The following is a 17,225-nucleotide window of genomic DNA, read 5'->3' as shown; positions in this document are numbered from 1 at the left end:
GAGACAGTAGGTTGGTGGGTAATAACAATAATCTTACATTTCAAGAACTCCAGCTGAACGGAAATGTGTTTGGATTGGCAATTCAAAGAATAAAGGTGCTGTCACACTTAGCGATGTACCAGCGATATGACGCGGTCAGGATCGCTGGTACATCGCTAAGTGGTCGCTAGTGAGCTGCCACACAGACAGATCTCACCAGCGACATCGCAGGGGTCGGGGGTCGCTACTTACCTGTCAGACGAGGCGATCCTGACGTCCACCCGCCCGCATCCACGCGTCGCTCGTCGTCACAGCAGGAAGCCCAGCAGGAAGCTGATGATGAGAAATGGTCCAGGACGTTCTCGCGTGATCAGAGATAACCAGCGGGGGAGCGGTCGGAGGTAAGTATCAGACATAGCGATATCGCCAGCGATATCGCTATAATGTCACAAAAACCAGTGACGTTATAGCGATATTGATAGCGATATCGCTTAGTGTGACAGGCCCTTAAGTCTAGTGCTAAGCTTTTCAAGACTCTGGAAGTAAAAATAGGGGTGTAGGGCTAAATAGTAGATATGACTCTATTGAGATGATGTGGAGATAGCTGGGTCCCATATGAAAAAAATATCATACTCTATAGAGAGAGATGATCAAAACTTTCTGAGACATTTGTATTTATGAGGCTCATATTATTGGAGAAATCCCTGTCAATGTCTAGCTACACTTTATTATATCCAGTGACATTATAGTTTAATGACTATGCCTGTCATATGTAACTGGCTATAATAAAGTTTTAAAATAAACTGCTCACAGCAATTCAGAAATTAATTTTCACTTTGTATCCAAACATCTGAGTTATTTTGCAAATATATAATAATTTGATCTTAAATTATAGTTAAAAAATCTAATAAAATAGAATGGCAACAACTACATGGAACGAATAATTATAATGACAATAACATTAAAAGCTAACATGTAATTAGGATTTTGCTAAGTAAACTATAGGCATTGTCAGGTTGGCGCCATTATGCTGATTAAAATGATACCTTGGTTGATAAAATCCGTCTTTTGGTTGTTGTTTAATCTGTATTTGCAGTTTTCAGTTAATGAGATTCCCGTGCTTTAGTGCGGCCAGTGCTCTGTTCTCATAGTCATCATTATGGGCTTACCTGGCAGGTCCCTGATTCTTTTGTGACCTGCCTACTATTTAAAAGACTATGTATAATAGTGTTGATTAAAAAAAATATTTACCTCCAGCAAAATGGGGGCGGCACCTGCGCAGTAGCATCTATCGCTTTCTAATAGATGCTACTGCACATGCACAGGTGCCATTTTGTTGGAGCTAAAAAAATTGGCTCTATCAAGATGGTGGCAGTGTATGCACCGTAGCATATAACAGTAAGCGATAGATGCTATTGCACAGGTACTGCCACCACACTATTATAAGCAGCATTTAAAATAAGGATCAGTGACCTGTCAGTTAAACCCATAAGAATAAATATGAGAACAAAGTACCAAAAAAACCCCATCTACAGGCCACCCTGAAACACGAGAATCTCATTAACTTAAAACTGCAAATACAGAGTAAACAACAACCACAATAATTCATCAACCAAGGTATCATTTTAATTAGGGAAATGGCACCAACCTGACAATGCCTGAAGTTTTCTTAGCAAAATCATGATGACAAGCTTGCTTTAAATACTGTAGATTGATGTGATATTTAAAGGGAACCTGTAACCATGAAAATGCAGTCCACTGTGCGGTAACCATGTTATAGAGCAGGAGGAGCTGAGCAGATAGATATATAGTTTTGTGAAAAAAGATTAACCCCCTAACGTTCATTGACATGCTCTGTCCGTCATGGCCGGGTGTAAGTTCCCGCACCATGTACGGGTATGTACATCATGCATTTAAACTGTCACTGCGTAAACATGCAGTGACAGTTCAGTGCTGACAGCTGTTATAGACAGCTGACAGGCACGGCAAGGGGTGCAGGGACCCTTGCAGTCGGTCCCCGCACCCAGAGCGCTGTGATTGGTCAGTCAATCCGACTGACCAAACACAGCATGATCAGGCAAGAGATGTTGAAATTTCAGCATCTCCTGCCTGGTAAGTGCAGGAGCTCAGCACTGCGGTGTCTGAGCTTCCTGCACTTACAGCCAGGAGTGGCATCCACGCCCATCCCTGGCTGTTAACCCCCTGACTTCTGCGACTGAGCATAATTCCAGCGTTCAGGGGGAGACAGAGGGTCGGGGGCTTCCTCTGCATCAGATCGGAGTCCCCACGATGTCATCACAGGCCCGATCTCAGCCATGATGACCCGGGGTTGTCATGACAACCCCGTGGTCATCCAGCTACAGAAAGCCTCTGAGACCATGCTGGAGCATTGCAATGTATTATACCATTAATCAAAAGTCAAAAAGTGAAAGTCCCATAAAGGGATAAGGTAAAAATAAACATTTTTTTAAAAAATATGTAAAAAAAATATTTAAATAATAAAAATAATTTAAAAAATTCCTCTAAAAAATACACATTTTTATGTAACAAAAAAATATATATATACAAGTTTGGTATCGCCGCGTCCGTAAAAATCCCATCTATAAAAGTGTCACCCTAGTTAACCCCTTCAGTGAACACCATAAAAAAACACAAAAAAGTACCTCTTGGAAAAAGTGGAATAAAACGCAATCAAAAAAATGAATGGTAATAAAAATAGTATCACTGAAAGTGCCATCCTGTTTCGCAAAAAACAATCCACCATACAGCTCCATCAGCAGAAAAATAAAAAAGTTATCGCTTTCAGAATAAAGCGATGCAAAAATAATTATTTTTTCTGTAAAAGGTTTTATTGTGTACAAAACGCCAAAACATAAAAAAAAAAATATAAATGAGGTATCATTGTAATCGTAGTGACCCGAAGAATAAAGTTGCCTTCCCAATTTTACCACATGCAGAACGGGGAAAAAAAACAAAAACAATTCCTGAATTGCTGGTTTTTGTTCATTCTGCTGCCACAAAAATCAGAATAGGAAGTGATCAAAAAATCATTATGTGCTCGAAAATGGAACCAATAAAAACATCAGCTCGTCCCGCAAAAATCAAGTCCACACATGACTCTGTTGGCCGAAATATGGAAAAATTATAGCTCTCAAAATATGGCGATGCAAAAATTTCTTACAAAAAATTCTTACAAAAAAAGCGTCTTTTTGTGTGTGACAGAAGCTAAACATGAAAAAAAGGATATAAATCTGGTATCGCTGTAATCGCACCGACCCGAAGAATAAAGTCGCCTAATCAATAATACCGCATGAGGAACGGCGTAAAAAATGATACCAATTCTTCACCTTTTGTGGATCAGTTCATTCTGCCTCCCAAAGAACGCAGTAAGGCGATCACAGTGGTTTACCCCCACATATGGGGTATCAGCGTACTCAGGACAAATTGCACAACAACTTTTTGGGTCCTATTTCTCCTGATACCCTTGCAAAAATAAAAATTTTGGGGTAAAAAGATCATTTTTGTGGAAAAAAATATGATTTTTTTATTTCCACGGCTTTACGTTATAAACTTCTGTGAAGCACGTGGGGTTCAAAGTGCTCACCACACATCTAGATAAGGTCCTTGGGGGGGTCTAGGTTCCAAAAGTGGGTCATTTGTGGGGGGTTTCTACTGTTTAGGCACATCAGGGCTCTTCAAACGCAACATGACGCCCGCAGACCATTCCATCAAAGTCTGCATTCCAAAATGGCGCTCTTTCCCTTCCAAGCTCTGCCATGTGCCCAAACAGTGGTTTCACCCCACATATGGGGTATCAGCGTACTCACGACAAATTGCACAACAAATTTTGGAGTCCTGTTTCTCCTGTTACCCTTGTGAAAATAAAAATTTGGGGGCAAAAAGATAATTTTTGTGGAAAAAAATATGATTTTATTATTTTCACGGCTCTACGTTATAAACTTCTGTGAAGCACTTGGGGGTTCAAAGTGCTCACCACACATCTAAATAAGCTCCTTGGGGGTCTATTTTCTAAAATTTTGTCACTTGTGGGAGGTTTCCACTGTTTAGGCACATCAGGAGCTCTCCAAACTCGACATGGCATCCGATCTCAATTCCAGCCAATTTTGTGCTGAAAAAGTCAAATGACGCTCCTTCCCTTCCGTGCTCTGTGGTTTACCCCCACATGTGGGGTATCAGCGCACTCAGGACAAATTGCACAATAACTTTTGGGGTCCTGTTACCCTTGGAAAAATAAAAGTTGGGGATGAAAAGATTATTTTCTGGAAAAAATATGATTTTTTAATTTTACGGCTTTAAGTTATGAACTTCTGTGAAGCCCTTGGGGGATCAGAGCTCTCATAACACATCTAGATAAGTTCCTTGAGGGGGCTAGTTTCCAAAATGGGGTCACTTGTGGGGAGTTTCTACTTTACAGGCACATAAGGGGCTCTCCAAACGCGACATGGCATCCGATCTCAATTCCAGTCAAAAAAGTCAAATGGTGCTCCTTCCCTTCCAAACTCTGCCATGCACCCAAACAGTGGTTTACCCCCACATATGGGGTATCAGCGTACTGAGAACAAACTTCACAATAACTTTTGGGGTCCTGTTGCCCTTGGGAAAATAAAAATTGGCAGTCAAAAGATCATTTTTTTTGGAAAAAATATGATTTTTTAATTTCCACGGCTCCACGTTATAAACTTCTGTGAAGCCGTTGGGGGTTCAAAGGGCTTGCTACACATTTAGATAAGTTCCTTGGGGGGGTCTAGTTTCCAAAATGGGGTCAGTTATGGGGGGTTTCCACTGTTTAGGTACATCAGGGGCTCTCCAAATGCGACATGGCGTCCGCTCTCGATTCCAGACAATTTGACATTCAAAATCTCAAATGATGCTCCCTCCCTTCTGAGCACTGCTGTGCGCCTAAAGATTGGTCTTCCTCCACACATGGGGTATCGTTGTACTCAGAAGAAATTGCGCAACAAAAATTGTGATTCATTTTCTCCTGATACCCTTGACAAAATAAAAAAAATTGTGTCTGAAGCAAAATTTTTGGGAAAAAAGTTAAATGTTAATTTTTTCCTTCCACATTGCTTCAATTCTTGTGAAGTACCTAAAGGGTTAATAAACTTCTTAAATGTGGTTTTGGAAACCTTGAGGGGTGCAGTTTTTAGAATGGTGTCACTTTTGGGTATTTTCTGTTATATTGACCCCCCAAACTCACCTCAAATGTGAGGTGGCCCCTAAAAAAATGGTTTTGTAAATTTTGTTGGAAAAATGAGAAATCGCTGGTCAAATTTTAACCCTTATAACTTGCTAAAAAGAAAAATTGGTTACAAAATTGTGCTGATGTAACGTAAACATGTGGGAAATGTTTCTTATTAAGTGTTTTGTGTGCCATATCTCTGTGATTTAAGGGCATAAAAATTCAAAGTTGGAAAATTGCAAAATTTTCAAAATTTTTCACCAAATTTCTGTTCTTTTCACAAATAAACACAAGTTATTTTAATGAAATTTTACTACTATCATGAAGTACAATATGTATTTAAAAAACTAGCAAAGAATCAGCAGGATCCGTTGAAGCATTCCAGAGTTATAACCACATAAAGTGACAGTGGTCCGATTTCAAAATTAAGGCCTGTCATTAAAGGGAACCTGTCCCCTCCCCAGGGCATTTTTAAGTAAAAGAGCCACCTTCAGCAGCACCAAGGCTGCAATCTGTGAAGGTGGCTCTTCCGTTTTTGACCCCTAGTAATGCTGAAATATCGACTTTTATAAATAGCTTCTCATACCTGTAATGTGTCCCATAGGTATGGTATGTCCCCCTGTATCAGCCGCCTCCCATCCGCCCATCATGCCTGCATCTTGTGCCTGGGCACCGCCCACCATGCCCCTGTGCACCGCCACCTCCTCCTGTTTTGAATGCTCTTTTACTTAATAATGACCTGGGGGGGTGGCAGGTTCTCTTTAACCTACAAAGTGGTTTGGTCCTTAAGGGGTTAAATATAACCTGGGTTTTGACTATTTAATCCTCTGTTTGTTCTGGAATTTTGGGTCTAGTGTGTTGTCCTATGAGTGATTAACAGCTATCGCTGTATGCACACTTATAGAAAGAAAGCTGTCAATCACTGATAGGACCACCCACTGGACCAAAAATCTCAGAAAAAGCTGAGGTTTAAATGACTAAACAGAAATTATACTGAATATTTTCTTACAAACCTATATGTCAATCTACTCAGCTCCCCCTGCTCTAATACATAGTGCCTGTAGATTGGATAGCATTTTCAAGGTGACAGGTTCCCTTTAAGATTTATTCAGATAATGTAAAAAAATACCCAAACTGATGTTCTCTATTTCACATGTTTTCATTCTGGACAGTTCTTATATGCAAAATTGTCTTGTAATAGAGCAGAAACCCACAACTTTGGTCCAGTATGTAAAGGACCATCCTGCTTTTATATCTAATAATCTATATCTCGTGTCTGTAAAGTGTTTGAGTTTATTTGTTTTTGTGTATAGGGCGAACCCCTTTACAAACAAAAACTTAGGATGGTGTGCTTCGGATGGTGTGCTTAGGATGGTGTGCCCTTTTACACATGATAGGATTCAAGAGAGGTTTTCTATTCAGGAATGTTGAAAGGATGAAGGTGAACACATTAGTTATGAGAAGTACGATACTCACAAGGAGGCGACAAGCATGGTACAGTCTTACATAAGACAAATAGCTTAATGGTCTCAACAACCTCACAAGGTTGACTTCAACAAAATAGAAAGTTGATAATTGTGACAATTGGTGTATGGTTGAGATTAGAGATGAGTGGATGTTTTGAAATTCGAATTTGCCGACATCGCCAAAACTTTTATTTGCTGCAATTAAAGTAGGTACGAATTTCAATACTGGATGTTTGTAATTGTTTAGAAAATACACATAGGGGAGAGGAGAGAAAGTGAACCCAACTGACCACAAGAGCTCACACTTTGCAGGCAAGGTAGAGATCGGATCCCGCTGACCATAAGAGCTTACACTCTACAGAAAAGATAAAGAAAGAGGACTTTGCTGACCAATACGAGCTTACATGAGAGAGAGGACTCTATGGCAGCTCATACTTTACAGGAGAGAAAGACTTAACTAGTGACCATAGAGATGAAACATGATTCTGCTATACAAACTATCTCCACTGGGACCTGGTCATCTCATTTAGCCAAGTTTCTGAACCCCCCACCTCCTATACAAAGTATGATAATTCATAAGATGTATAGGGTAATACTGTAGGGCCGAATGTAGAGGCAATTACATTAGCCTGTTCTCAACGGTGTGGTAAATGGTGCAGGGTGTTTTTTTTTTCTTTGCAATGATACAATCGAAGTGCAAACTGTCAAAATTTGTGTGAAACTGCAAATTTTAGGAAATTTAGACTCAAACTCTATCCTCATCTCTAGTCTCGAGTATTATTAGCAGGAGAAAACAAACATAAATAAAATAAAATCACATTTTTTATTTGAATCAATGAAAACCAATATTCAAAAGTAAATATAAGCGCTTCAGAGGTTGATCACCGCTGAAATAGTGGTGTGAATGTTGTCACGGTCACGTGTGTCTGGACGCAGCGAGTACCGCAAGGCGATCCCATATGACACACGCGACCCTGGATACACCGCCTCCAGTTGGGCGAATTTAAATAATAAGACGTGCAGCTGGATACACCGCCTCCAACTGGCGAATTTAGGTATTACACGTATTTATACAATTGTCTGGAAGCCCCGCCTCAAGTAAGGCGAATTTAAATAATAAAGGGGAACCTGGGTAATATTAACAATGGTGAGTCCTGCGATAGGGAATAGGGACGTGGAGACCTCCTGCACTCCCCTGAGCCAGAGTCCCTGCACTCCTAACGTTCCCTATTCCAGTTCCGCAACGGGCGACGCACAGGAACCTTAAAACCCTGACTCGCCCTGACCCTAAACCCTCACTAGGGAATTGCTTGGTGCGGAAACTAATCCCACCACTGTACTAAACACACATGAGGAAAAATGACAATATAGGGGGAACACCACGTAGCTTTGCTCTGTTGCGTACGCTCCTAGCAACAGAGCCCACCACCTGCGTGCATCTTCTCCTCCACCTGGATCCATCACCATAACTGGATCCATCACCATAGCGCAGCCTTGGAGCAGAGTCCACCACCAGTTGCAGCTGCCCAGTAAACAGAGTCCCAAAGATGAGTCCAGCTTCTGCCAAAAAGTCCAACATGCTTGAGTCCAGTTTTCAGCAACCAAGTCCAGCATGCTGAGTGCAACTCTTACCATCGTCGCCACTCCACCAAGCCATGCAAGCACCTCCTACTGACACCATAAACTGCGACTCCACCATGCCATGCCAGCCCTCCATGCAGACTCCATAACTGACACAACCCCTCTGGCTGGGCTGCCCAGGACTCTCATTCAGCTCCTTCTTTCCCCCAGGCTTCCTTGAGAATGACTAACTCACAATAACACCAACAGTGATTGAACACACCTGACTCTCTTTATAGAGCCTCACACCTGATTTGTAATTAAGTGCACATTAAACCAAAAGAAACTAAAGTGCACTACCGCTCAACACCACCGGGGCAACTTAGAATGTACGACACCACGTGTAATAATTCTAATGGCCACTGGGGGCAATCACACCACTTTGTCACCAAGCCAAAGGAAAAAAAGTTCACTTTGTCCATTTACTTGTCAGATCCACCTTGGATCATGACAAATGTACTACACAGACAAATCTCCTTAAAAAGTTAGGATATATAAATAAATATGTCCAAACCATATATCCAAACACAAATTATCATGCATATATTGTCTAACTCATGGCACACATGACTTTGATTGTAACACAGAAAGGACAAAGATAATGTCGTATTACAGACAAAGATACAGTATATATGACAATTGTATAAGCCGTCCTTTAAAAGTTCAAAGAAGCAAGAAAAAAACGATATCATGAGTGAATACATGCATGTTTATCCCCTTAAGGACAGAGCTATGTTGTATGTTAATGATTGAGCCTCATTTTTCAAATCTGACATGCGTCACTTTATGCAGGAATAACTCTGGAATGCTTAAACATATCTAAGTAATTCTGAGACTTGTATTTCGAGTTGGTTCTCAAGTTTGCTTGATATGATTTGCATTTATTTATGAAAATTTAAAAAAATTGACATAAAAATTTGAAAATTTCAAAATTTTTAAACTTTTAATTTTTATGCCCTTAAATCAGATAGTTATGTCACTTAAACTAGTTAATAAATAATCCAAAAAAAGAGAAAAAAGGTGGCGCTCACCATCCAATTAAACAGTCCTTTACTTAATCCATAAAACGGGTACAGCGGGAGAGGAACGGAAACCTGTGGACGACGGTCATTTCGCGCTGACTGCGCAGGACCCGTTGAAGCGCAGTCAGTGAGAAACGTCCGTCGTCCACAGAAGGTTTCCGTTCCTTTCCCACTGTACCCATTTTATGGATTAAATAAAGGACTGTTTTAATTGGATGGTAAGTGCCACCTCTTTTCTCTTTTTTTGGACTACTTTATATTGGATTTATCATTTTGGTTTTCATCCGTATTCATACAGTTGTCTGGTGTTCAGTTAACACACAGGTAGATTTTCAATCACATCTGTGATAATCACAGAAGTAAGTGCCGGCAGTATACTCCTTCTCACAAACAGATAATAATAATAATACATTTTATTTCTATAGTGCCGACATATTCCACAGCACTTTACATTTCAGAGGGGACTTGTACAGATGATAAACATTACAGCGTAACAATAACCACTTAGATCATAACAGATTCCAAGAGGAATGAGGGCCCTGCTCGCAAGCTTACAATCTATGAGGAAAAAGGTAGACACGAAAGGTGGGTGGTAACAATTGACCTGATTATATGGACCAGCCATAATGTTAAGTGTGTAACAGTACAGACACAGAGGGTTAATAGATGCATAAAGCATGTGGGAACATGATGCGGGGAACCTGGTTATGGTAAAACTTTTGACTGTGCCACACAGGGATAGATTAGGTTAATGTGTTGAGGCGGTAGGTCAGTCTGAATAAATGCGTTTTGAGGGCATGCTTAAAATTGTAGGGATTGGGGACTAATCGTATTGAGCTGGGAAGTGCATTCCAAAGAATTGGTGCAGCACGTGTATAGTCTTGGAGACGGGAGTGGGAGGTTCTGATTATTGAGGATGCTAACCTCAGGTCATCAGCAGAACGGAGAGCGTGGGTAGGGTGGCATAATGAAACAAAGGAGGAGATGTAGGGTGGTCCTGAGCCATGGAGAGCTTTGTGGGTGAGGGTAATAAGTTTGTACTGGATTCTGGAGTGGATGGGTAGCCAGTGTAATGACTGGCACAAGGTAGAGGCATCAGTGTAACTATTGGCGAGGAATATGATCCTGGCTGCAGCATTCAAGACAGATTGGAGCGGGGAGAGTTTGGTAAGAGGGAGACTGATTAGAAGAGAGTTACAATAGTCGAGACGAGAAAGAATAAGAGAAACAGTAAGAGTTTTGCGGAGTCAAAAGTATGAAAAGGTCGAATTCTAGAAATGTTTTTGAGGTGCAGATAACAAAAGTGAGCCAGTGATCAAAAGTGGGGGGCAAAAGCAAGCTTGGAGTCAAGTATGACCCCAAGACAGCGGGCATGTTGCTGGGGAGTAATAGTGGAACCACACATGGAAATGGCAATGTCGGGTATAGGTACATTAGTAGCGGGAGGAAGCACAAGGAGTTCAGTCTTTGAGAGGTTCATTTTCAGATATAGTGAGGACATGATGTTAGACTCAGCGTTTAGGGAATCGCTGGTGTTTTCTAGAAAGGCAGGTGTGATGTCAGGAGAGGAAGCGTATAATTGGGTGTCATCAGCATAGATATGATACTGGAAACCAAATCTACTGATTGTTTGACAAATAGGGGCAGTGTACAAAGAGAGGAGGAGGGGGCCTAGGACTGATCCTTGAGGAACCCCAACAATAAGGGGAAGAGGAGAGGAGGAGGAACCAGCAAAAGATACAGTAAAGGAGCGGTCAGAGAGATATGAGGAGAACCAGGAGAGAATGGTGTCCTTGACGCCAATGGAACGGAGCATAGTGAGGAGGAACTGATGATCCACAGTGTCGAGTGCTGCAGAGAGATCCAAGAGAATTAGCATGGAGTAATGACCATTTGATTTAGCTGTTAGTAGATCATTAGAGACTTTAGTGAGGGCAGTTTCAGTAGAGTGTAAAGAGCGGAAACTGGATTGGAGAGGGTCGAGAAGAGAGTTATCAAAGAGATAGCAGATAAGACGAGAGTGGCCCAGGTGTTCCAGGAGTTTAGAGATGAAGGGAAGATTAGAGACAGGTCTATAGTTAGCGGCACAGTTTTGGTCGAGGGATGATTTTTTAAGTAGTGGATGTATGATGGCATGCTTAAATGAGGAGGGAAAGATACCAGGAGAGAGAGAGAGGTTAAATATTTTAGTTAGGTGAGTGGTGACAGCAGGGGAAAGGGACTGGAGGAGTCATGACGGAAATGGGTAACTGGTGGTTGGGCGAAAAAATGCAAGGAGCCTGCTTACTTCTTCTTCTGTGACTGGTTCAAAATCAGAGAGTGAGCTAGATGCAGTGGGGGAGGGAGGGCAGTGCATGGTATGAGGTGATTGGGAGATAATTTCCTGTCGGATATGGTCAATTTTTTCTTTGAAAGAATTGGCCAGATCGTCAGCTCGAAGCTCCGTGGTTGGGGCCTGTACTCTTGGGTTGAGTAGAGAATGAAAAGTGTCAAAGAGAAGTTTAGGGTTATTGGACAGTGAGGTGATGAGTGTGTTGAAATAGGTTTGTTTGGAGAGGTGAAGGGCAGTATTGTATGTTCTAAGCATAAACTTATAATGGATGAAATCTTCGTGTAGATTGGATTTTTTCCACAGACGTTTGGCGCACCTGGAGCACCGCTGCAGGAAACATGTTTGCAGGGTGTGCCAGGGTTGTTGCCATCTGTGGTGTGGTGATCTATGTGTAGTGGGTGCAAATTCATCCAGGGCACTTTGAAGTGTTTCATTGTAATGCTTCAATGCAGAATCAGGACATGAGAGGGAGGAGATAGGGGCCAATGAAGACTGCAAGTTCTTCATAAGTTTCTGGGTGTTAATGGCCTGTATGTTTCTATAAGTATGGACAGTGGGGGTGACCTGAGCGGCCTGGCAGTTCTTGATAGAGAATGAAAGAAGGTTTTCGTAGAGAGCGGGAAAGGGGAGTTTGCAAAATCATCCACTGCACAAAGCTGAGAGAAGACCAAGTTGAGGGAGTTTCCGTCTTCATGCGTTGGAGAATTAGTAAGCTGCGAAAGGTCAAACGAGGAGGTTAGAGATAAAAGGTGATTAGCAGATGGGAAGAGGGGAAGAGCAATGGGGATGTTGAAATCGCCCATGATGATGGTAGGGATGTCACAGGAGAGAAAATGTGGAAGCCAAGTGGCAAAATTATCCAGGAACTGATGGGAGGGGCCGGGAGGACAATATACCACCACCACTCACATGGAGAAGGGGGTGTAGAGTCTGACGGCATGGACCTCAAAAGAAGGGAAGACAAGTGAGGGTACTTGAGGGATAACCTGAAACCTACATTTGGGTGATAGGAGCAGACCAACACCTCCACCTGTTCTATTGTCTGATCTTTGGGTATGAGAGAAATGTAGTCCACCATATGAAAGAGCAGCAGCAGCAGTAGTGTCTGACTGCTGGATCCAGGATTCCGTAAGATCCAGAAGGTTAAGAGAATTAGAAAGGAAGAAGTCATGGATGAAGGAGAGTTTGTTACACACTGAGCTAGAATTCCAAAGGGCACAATTAAGAGAGACAGATGGCATGCAGGGATAATAAGATTAGAGGGGTTTGTGAGTGTAGCAGTTGGGGGGGTTTGACTTTCTATAACATGGGGGACCAGGGTTGGGAGCAATGTCTCCTGCGACTCTCTTCTCGTTATTCAATCAAACTAAACTAATACAGCAAGGCACAATAAATGTTGGGCTCAGATAAACCAATGTCCAGGCCTACATGCATCATAAACCACTTTGAAAAGTTTCTGGACCTCACAGCATAAGGGGAGAAGCAGAGTAAGTTGAAATAACTATATACCATATATAAGCTTACATAGTTGAAAACACATATGTAGCATTCAGGATTAACTGCTTGCTGACATTGAATGGAGTGGAGACACACAGGAGTTGATTCAGAGCAGAGATTGAAAAAGCTGGTTACCAGATGTAAGCTTGTATAGTTGAAAACACATATGTAGCAATCAGGATTAACTGATAGTTAATAAATAACATTTCCCATATGTCAACTTTACATCAGCATAATTTTTTAAACTTTTTTTTGTTAGAAGTTAGAACGGTTAAAAGATTATCAACGTTTTTTCATTTTTGTAACAAATTTACAAAACTTATTTTTTTAAGGACCACAGCACATTTGAAGTGACTTGGAGGGGCCTATAAGACAGAAAACCCAAAAGTGACACCATATTATTAACTGCACCCCTGAAAGTATTCAAAACCACATTTAAGAAGTTTATTAACTCTTAGGTGGTTCACAGGAATTAAAGCGCTTTGGAAGGAAAACATTTCATTTTAAATTTTCTCCACAAAAGTATTACTTTAGCCCCAAAGTTTTCATTTTCACAAAGGTAACAGGAGAAAATAAACCCCCAAATGTGTTGTGAAATTTCGTCTGAGTGCACAGATACCTCATATGTGGTGGAAAACTATTGTTTGAGTGCACGGCAAGGCACAAAATGGAAGGCGCACCATATGAGTTTTGGAGCGCAAAATTGCATGGGATGGCTGACGCCATGTCACATTTGCAGAGCCTCTGATATGTCTAAACACTAGAAACCCCCACAATTGACCCCATTTTGGAAACCCGTTGTGTCAATATGATTACTGCACCCCTAGATGAATTAATTGAGAGGTGTAGTCTGTAAAATGGGGTCACTTATGGGGGTTCTGCTCTTCTGGTACCTCATGTGCTCTCCCAGTGGGTCATGGCACCTGTAAACCATAACAGTAAAATTTGTCTCTCTTTGTCTTCTGAGCTTTGCACAATGCCTGAAAAATATTTCCCGATTACATGTAGGGTATTTGCGCACTCAGAAAAAAATGGAGCTCAGTTTGTAAAAAAAAAATGTCTTATTAGCCCTTAGAAGTATTAAAAATGTAGGGCTAAAACAACATTTTAGTGTTAAAAATGGTTTTGTAAATTTTGCTGGAAAAAGGACAAATTGCTGGTAATATTTTAATCCTTATAACTTCCTAGCAAAAAAAAAAAAAATTGTTCCGAAATTGTGCTGATGTAAAGTAGACATGTCGGCAATGCTATTTATTAACTGTTTTGTGTGACATATCTCTGTGATTTAAGGGCATGAATTTCAAAGTTTGAAAATTGCTAAATTTTCCAAATTTTTGCCTAATTTACATTTTTTTCACAAATAAATGCAAGTCATATCGAAGAAATTTTACCATTGTCATGAAGAGCAATATGTCGTGAAAAAACTCTGAATTAGTGGGATACTTTAAAGCGTTCCATAGTTATTACCTTATAAAGTGACAGTAGTCAGAATTGTAAAAATTGTTCTGATCATTAATGTGCAAGCCACCTTTGGGGGTAAAAGGGTTAATTCTGAATAGGTTCAGTTTCATAGAAAATGTAATAAAACAATCAGTGCATTCAGGTAAATAGGGCAAGATAAACTCCCGTGATGTGGTGCTCCTGGCACCTATCATGGGTAAACATTCTGTCTTACTTGTTTATCTTGCCCTATATACCTGAATTCATATATATCATAATGTCTGATATTTAAACAAGGTGATGTATGTATGTATTAACTCTGATAATGTTTGAACTTATTTCTTTGGACTTATAAAGAACAGCTTATACAATTGTCACTATATGCCTTTGGCTAAAATACTTTCTTATCTTTGTTCTTTCGTTGTTAACAATCAAAGTCATGTATGCCATTAGTGAGACAATATATGCATGACAATTTGTATTTGGATATATGATTTAGACAAATGTATTTATACATACTTGGTCAAAATTGTTGGTACCCCTCGTTTAATGACAGAAAAATCCACAATGGTCACAGAAATAACTTGAATCTGACAAAAGTAATAATAAATTGAAAATCTATGAAAATGAACAAATGAAAGTCAGACATTGCTTTTCAACCATGCTTCCACCGAATTAAAAATAAAACTTATGAAATAGGCCTGGACAGAAATGATGGTACCCCTGAAAATAATGTGACAAAAGGGACATGTTAAATCAAGGTATGTCCACTAATTAGCATCACAGGTGTCTACAAACTTGGAATCAGTGAGTGGCCTGTATAGAGGGCTACAGATACTCACTGTGCTGTTTAGCGACATGGTGTGCATCACACTCAACATGGACCAGAGGAAGTGAAGGAAAGAGTCGTCTCAGGAGATTAGAAAGAAAATTATAGACTAACATGTTAAAGGTAAGAGTTATAAGACCATCTCCAAGTGGCTTGATGTTCCTGTGACTACAGTTGCACATATTATTCAGAAATTTAAGCTCCATTAGACTGTAGTCAACCTCCCTGGATGTGGCTGCAGGAGGAAAATTGATGACAAATCAAAGAGACGGATAATACGAATGGCAACAAAAGAGCCCAGAAAAACTTCTAAACAGACTAAAGGTGAACTTCAAGCTCAAGGAACATTAGTGTCAGATCGCACCATCCGTCGTTGTATGAGCCAAAGTGGTCTTCATGTGAGACGACCAAGGAGGGCACCATTGTTGAAAAAAATTCTTAAAAAAGCCAGACTGGAATTTCCAAACTACATGTTGACACAAGCCACAAAGCTTCTGGGATAATGTCCTATCGACAGATGAGACAAAAAAGGAACTTTTTGGCAAGGCACATCAGCTCGATATCCACAGATGGAAAAATGAAGCATATGAAGAAAAGAACACTATCCCTACTGTGAAACATGGAGGAGGCTCTGTTATGTTTTGGGGCTGCTTTGTTGCATCTGTCACAGGGTGTTTAGAATCTGTGCTGGGTACACTGAAATCTCATGACTATCAAGGGATTCTAGCCACTTGAAACCATACCACTCACTAGAATGGATGACGATACACAGTTCTTCCCATTGTAACTCTGCATTTAGTATAAAGATGCATATAAATATGATTCTAATAGCAATGAACAAAAATAAATTTCAAAATTAATGTAACCTGATAACAAAATACATACAGTATATTGAAGGTCTATGCATCACATTCAGTTTTCTATCATAAGAAGACAAGTCTGAAACCTGAATAGATGGCTAAACCAATAGACATCAATTATTAACACCTCCACTCCTCTAGACTTCAAGAAAAACAAATAGTAACCCCACCAGTAAGATAAACCACCTAGGAAGAAATCATTAAACCACTCTCCCTTCACTACCCTAGACCACCAGGGAAGTCAGCATTAACTCTTTCACAAACTAGACCACCAGGGAATCAGGCAATTAGCTTTACAGGCATATATAAACTTTTGACGTTCTCTCAACAATGTCATCTCAAGACCATAGAAAAAAATATATATATACCGTTGATAGATAGATAGATAAACACACATAGTTAAAAAGCAATTACCTTGAATTAATACATTCAATATAATGTTTCTCCTCCCAAAAAAGCAATGGAAAAATTTTATAATTTAATCCCAGAGTGAAAATTTCAATCCCTCTTCTGTGCTGCTGTTGAAAATATAGACTGTGTCTTTGTCATATGTGTCAGAATATGTTAAACCTTTATTTGTGCAGAGGTTTAGTTGTTTTTTTTTTGCTGTATTTGCTCTTAAGTCACACCTAGGGGTAATGGATGAATCTTCCCACTGTGCATAATCTTTGTTTACATTTTTAAACTGCTGATTTATTTCAGAAATTCATCTTAAATGGTTGATCCAATACCAGTAAAGCTCTTTTTAAATATCTATATAATAAAGTAACTTGGCACTCAACTGAATGATCCTTTATAAATGAATTTTTTATTTTTTTAAATTGCAGTCCTAGAAGACGTTTCGGCCTACAATCGGCCTGCTATAAAAATGCAAAATGAATACAGAATCAAGGAGTCATAACAAGTCCTCATAATTAATACAATAATATTTTCCATTTTTTGTTCGGACGTACAATACAAGTCTCAAAGAATTCCAC

At 40.1% G+C, this 17,225-nt stretch overlaps 1 protein-coding gene across 2 annotated transcripts in view; it reads right to left on the bottom strand.

The window, feature by feature from the left end:
• The window catches only part of LOC141095454 (ATP-dependent translocase ABCB1-like), a 485,663-nt gene extending 468,870 nt beyond the window's left edge, over positions 1-16,793 (bottom strand). For both annotated transcript variants that reach the window (XM_073581458.1, XM_073581459.1), the window contains exon 1: positions 16,663-16,793. The gene's annotated coding sequence lies outside the window, so the exon portion shown is untranslated. The remainder of the gene's footprint in view (positions 1-16,662) is intronic.
• Positions 16,794-17,225: the final 432 nt, after the last annotated feature.

Source organism: Dendrobates tinctorius, unplaced genomic scaffold (genome assembly GCF_039654945.1).
Source record: "Dendrobates tinctorius isolate UK_male_01 unplaced genomic scaffold, ASM3965494v1 ptg000070l, whole genome shotgun sequence".
NCBI lineage: Eukaryota > Metazoa > Chordata > Amphibia > Anura > Dendrobatidae > Dendrobates > Dendrobates tinctorius.
The sequence above is the reverse complement of the archived record's forward strand: the minus strand, read 5'-3'. Positions and strand labels throughout refer to the sequence as shown.